Source organism: Aegilops tauschii, chromosome 7, assembly GCF_002575655.3.
Source record: "Aegilops tauschii subsp. strangulata cultivar AL8/78 chromosome 7, Aet v6.0, whole genome shotgun sequence".
NCBI lineage: Eukaryota > Viridiplantae > Streptophyta > Magnoliopsida > Poales > Poaceae > Aegilops > Aegilops tauschii.
The window spans coordinates 440933406-440938976 of NC_053041.3; positions in this window are offsets into that span (position 1 = coordinate 440933406).

Consider the following 5571-nt stretch of genomic DNA (forward strand, 5'->3'; position numbering starts at 1 on the left):
TTGTTATAATAATCAACATGATGCTTCTATGTCCGTATTTTGTTTTTATCGACACCTCTCTCTCTAAGCATGTGGACATGTTTTTCGATTTCGGTTTTCGCTTGAGGACAAGCGAGGTCTAAGCTTGGGGGAGTTGATACGTCCATTTTGCATCATGATTTCCTACTGATATTTATGATGTTTTTATGCATAATAATGCTTTTTGGAGTAATTCTAACGCCTTTTCTCTCATAATATGTAAGGTACACACAAAGAGGGAGAATTCCGGCAGTTGAAAATCTAGACCTGGAAAAGCTACGTCAGGCTACCTATTCTGCACAACTCCAAACATGCTGAAACTTCACGGAGAATTTTTATGGAATATATGATGAATATTGGAGCAAATAACTACCGGAGGGGCCCATCAGGTGTGCACAACCCACCTGGGCGCGCCAGGGATCCCAGGTGCGCCCTAGTGGGTTGTGCTCACCCAGGCCCACCTCCGGTGCCCATCTTCTAGTATATAGGTCATTATGACCTAGAAAAAAATAAGGAGAGGACTTTTGGGACGGAGAGCCGCCGTCTCGAGGCGGAACTTGGCAGGAGCACTTTTGCCCTCCGGTGGAGCGATTTCGCCGGGGGAACTTCCCTCCCGGAGGGGGAAATCATTGTCATTATCATCACCAACAACTCTCCCATCTTGGGAAGGGCTATCTCCATCAACATCTTCAACAAAACCATCTCATCTCAAACCCTAGTTCATCTCTTGTGTTCAGTCTTGTTACCGGAACTATAGATTGGTGCTTGTGGGTGACTAGTAGTGCTGATTACATCTTGTAGTTGATTACTATATGGTTTATTTGGTGGAAGATTATATGTTCAGATCCATTATGCTATTTAATACCCCTCTGATCTTGAGCATGATTATCATTTGTGAGTAGTTACTTTTGCTCTTGAGGTCACGGGAGAAATCATGTTGCAAGTAATCATGTGAACTTGACATGTGTTCGATATTTTGATAGTATGTATGTTGTGATTCCCCTAGTGGTGTCATGTGAATGTCGACTACATGACACTTCACCATATTTGGGCCTAAGGGAATGCATTGTGGAGTAGCAATTAGATGATGGGTTGTGAGAGTGACAGAAGCTTAAACCCCAATTTATGCGCTATTCTGTAAGGGACCAATTGGATCCAAAAGTTTAATGCTATGGTTAGAATTTATTCTTAACACTTTCCCATAGATGAGGATGCTTGCGGGAGGGTTAATCATAAGTAGGAGGTTTGTTCAAGTAAGAACACCACCTGAGCATCGGTCCACCCACATATCAAATTATCAAAGTAGCGAACACAAATCGAACCAAAATGGTGAAAGTGACTAGATGAAATTCCTGTGTACCCTCAAGAATTCTTTGCTTATCATAAGAGATCGTTTTGGCCTGTCCTTTGCCTCAAAAGGATTGGGCTATGTTGCTGCACTTTTGTAACTACTATCGTTACTTGCTCGTTACAAATTATCTTGCTATCAAACTACTCTGCTACTTACAATTTCAGCACTTGCAGACATTACCTTGTTGAAAACCACTTGTCATTTCCTTCTGCTCCACGTTGGGTTCGACACTCTTACTTATCGAAAAGAGCTACAATTCATCCCCTAAAATTGTGGGTCATCATAGACACACTGTCCCCCTCGTTGCTAGGCATCTTCATGGATAGATCATTGCGTGTGCGTAGATTTTTTTTTGTTTTCCATGCAACGCTACCCAACAGTGGCATCATGAGCAAGGTCTATGCGTACATGATATGCACGGGTAGAACACAGAGTTGTGGGTGGTGATAGTAATACTGCTTACCACCAACATCTTATTTTGTTCCGGCGGTATTGTGGGATGAAGCAGCCCGGACCAACCTTACAAGTCCACGTACATGAGACCGGTTCCACCGACAGACGTGCAACAAGTTTTGCATAAAGGTGGTTGGCGGCTGTCTGTTTCTCCTACTTTAGTTGAATCAAATTTGACTACGGCCGGTCCTTGAAGAAGGTTAAAACAGCAAACTTGACGAATCACTGTTGTCGTTTTGGCATAGGTAAGAACGGTTCTTGCTAGAAACCCGTAGCAGTCACGTAAAACTTGCAACAACAAAGTAGAGGACATCTAACTTGTTTTTGCAGGGTATGTTGTGATGTGATATGGTCAAGACATGATGTGATATACGTTATTGTATGATATGATCATGTTTTGTAAAATATCTGGCAACCGGCAAGAGCCTTATGGTTGTCTCTTTATTGTATGAAATGCATATGCCATGTAATTGCTTTAGTTTGTCGCTATGAGTTAGCAATAGTTGTAGAAGCAATAGTTGGCGAGACGACCACGACGCTACGATGGAGATTAAGGTGTCGAGCCGGTAACGATGGAGATCATGACGATGCTTTGGAGATGTAGATTAAAAGCACGAGATGATGATGGCCATATCATGTCACATATTTTGATTGCATGTGATGTTTATCTTTTATGCATCTTATTTTTCTTAATACGGCGGTAGCATTATAAGATAATCCCTTCACTAAATTTCAAGGTAAAAGTGTTCTCCCTGAGTATGCACCGTTGCGACAATTCGTCGTGTTAAGACACCATGTGATGATTGGGTGTGATAGACTCTACGTTCACATACAACGGGTGCAAGACAGTTTTGCACATGCGGAATACTTGGGTTAAACTTGACGAGCCTAGCATGTACAGACATGGCCTCGGAACACTGGAGACCGAAAGGTCGAACATGAGTCATATAGTAGATGTGATCAACATAGAGATGTTCACCATTGATGACTACCCCATCTCACGTGATGATCGGACATGGGTTAGTTGATATGGATCATGTATCACTTAGACAACTTGTGGGATGTTGCTTTAAGTGGGAGTTCATTAGTAATTTTATTAACTGAACTTAATTTATCATGAACTTAGTCCTGATAGTATTTGCATGTCTATGTTGTAGATCAATAGCCCGCGATATAGCTCCCTATGATTTTGATATGTTCCTAGAGAAAAATAAGTTGAAAGATGATAGTAGCAATGATGCGGACTTGGTCCGTGATCTGAGGATTATCCTCATTGCTGCACAAAAGAATTATGTCCTTGATGCACCGCTATGTGATAGGCCTATTGAAGGAGCAGAAGCAGACGTTATGAACGTTAGGCAAGCTCCTAATGATGACTACTTGATAGTGTAGTGTGCCATGCTTTACGGCTTAGAACCGGTACTTCAAAAACGTTTTGACGCGCCAATGAGCATATGAGATGTTCCAAGAGCTGAAATTGGTTTTTTAGACTCATGCCCGTGTCGAGAGGTATGAGGCCTTTAACAAGTACTTTGCCTACAAGATGGAGGAGAATAGCTCAACCAGTGAGCATGTGCTTAGAATTTCTGGGTACTACAATCGCTTGAATCAAGTGGGAGTTAATCTTGCAAATAAGATAGTGATTAACAGAGTTCTCTAGTCACTATCACCAAGCTACTAGAACTTCGTGATAAACTATAATATGCAAGGGATGACGAAAATGATTCATGAGCTCTTCATGATGCTGAGATCGGCGATGGTAGAAATCAAGAAAGATCATCAAATGTTGATGGTTAACAAGACCACTAGTTTCAAGAAAAAGGGCAAGCGAAAGAAATGGAACTTCAAGAAGAATGGCAAGCAAGTTGCCACTCCTGAGAAGAAGCCCAAAGCTAGACCCAAGCCTGAAACTGAGTGCCTCTACTGCAAAGGAAATGGTCACTAGAAGTGGAACTGCCCCAAATACTTGGCGGATAAGAAGGATGGCAAAGTGATTAAGGGTATATTTGATATACATGTTATTGATGTGTACCTTACTAGTGTTCGTAGTAGCCCTGGGTATTTGATACCAGTTCAGTTGCTAAGATTAGTAACTCAAAACAGGAGTTGCAAAATGAACAGAGACTAGTTAACGGTGAGGTGACGATGTGTGTTGGAAGTGATTCCAAGGTTGATAAGATCACTATCGCACACTCCCTTTACCTTCGGGATTAGTGTTGAACCTAAATAAATAAATGTTATTTGTTGTTTGTGTTGAGTATGAATATAATTAGTGTTGAACCTAAATAAATAAATGTTATACGGTTATTCATTTAAGTCAAAGAATAATTGTTGTTCTGTTTACATGAATAAAACCTTCTATGGTCATACACCCAATATAAATGGTTTATTGAATCTCGATCGTAGTGATACACATATTCATAATATTGATGCCAAAAGATGCAAAGTTGATAATGATAGTCCAACATATTTGTGGCACTGCCGTTTAGGTCATATTGGTGTAAAGCGCATGAAGAAACTCCATGCGGATGGACTTTTGGAATCACTTGATTATGAATCATTTGATACTTGCGAACCATGCCTCATGGGCAAGATGACTAAAACTCCATTCTCTGGAACAATGGAGTGAGCTAATGATTTATTGGAAATAATACATACCGATGTATGAAGTCTGATGAGTGTTGAAGCATGCGGCCAGTATCGTTATTTTCTGACCTTCATCGATGATTTGAGTAGGCATGGGTATATCTACTTGATGAAACACAAGTCTAAAACATTTGAAAAGTTCAAAGAATTTCAGATTGGAGTGGAGAATCATCGTAACAAGAAAATAAAGTTTCTACGATCAGATCGCGGAGGCGAATATTTGAGTTACGAGTTTGGCCTTCATTTAAAACAATGTGGAATTGTTTCACAACTCACTCCACCTGGAACACCGCGGCGTAATGGTGTGTCCGAACATCGTTACCGTACTTTATTAGATATGGTGCGTTCTATGATGTCTCTTACCGATTTACCACTATCGTTTTGGGGTTATGCATTAGAGATAGCTGCATTCACGTTAAATAGGACACCGTCTAAATCCATTGAGACAACACCATATGAACTATGGTTTGGCAAGAAACCTAAGCTATCGTTTCTTAAAGTTTGGGGTTGCGACACTTATGTAAAAAGGCTTCAGCCTGATAAGGTCGAACCCAAATCAGAGAAGTGCGTCTTCATTGGATACCCTAAGGAAACAATTGGGTACACCTTCTACCACAAATCCGAAGGCAAGATCTTTGTTGCCAAGAATGGAACTTTTCTAGAGAAGGAGTTTCTCTCGAAAGAAGTGAGTGGGAGGAAAGTAGAACTTGATGTGGTAATTGTACCTTCTCTCAAATTGGAAACTAGCACATCAGTAACACCCCCGATGTCAGGCTACAGTAATGCCCTGTTAATGGTGCCATGTCATCATGATACTGTTGCTAATCTTCACTTGATCCAAATCACAATTCAAATTCAAATCCAATCTAATGTCGAAAATTCATATTTGTCAGACATAAAAACTAAAATGTTCATCTTGTGCCAAATAATGCATAATTAATATTGGTGGTGAACCAACAGTTTCGCAAAGTGTCTAAATGGCCTAAATTAGCTAAAGCAGAAAGTTTTTAAAAGAAAAGGCAAAAGTTAAAAAGAAAAGGAAAAGCAGAGGAGAGAGAACCCCCTGCCCCCTGGACCTCAACCAGCCTGGCCGGCCCAGCCGG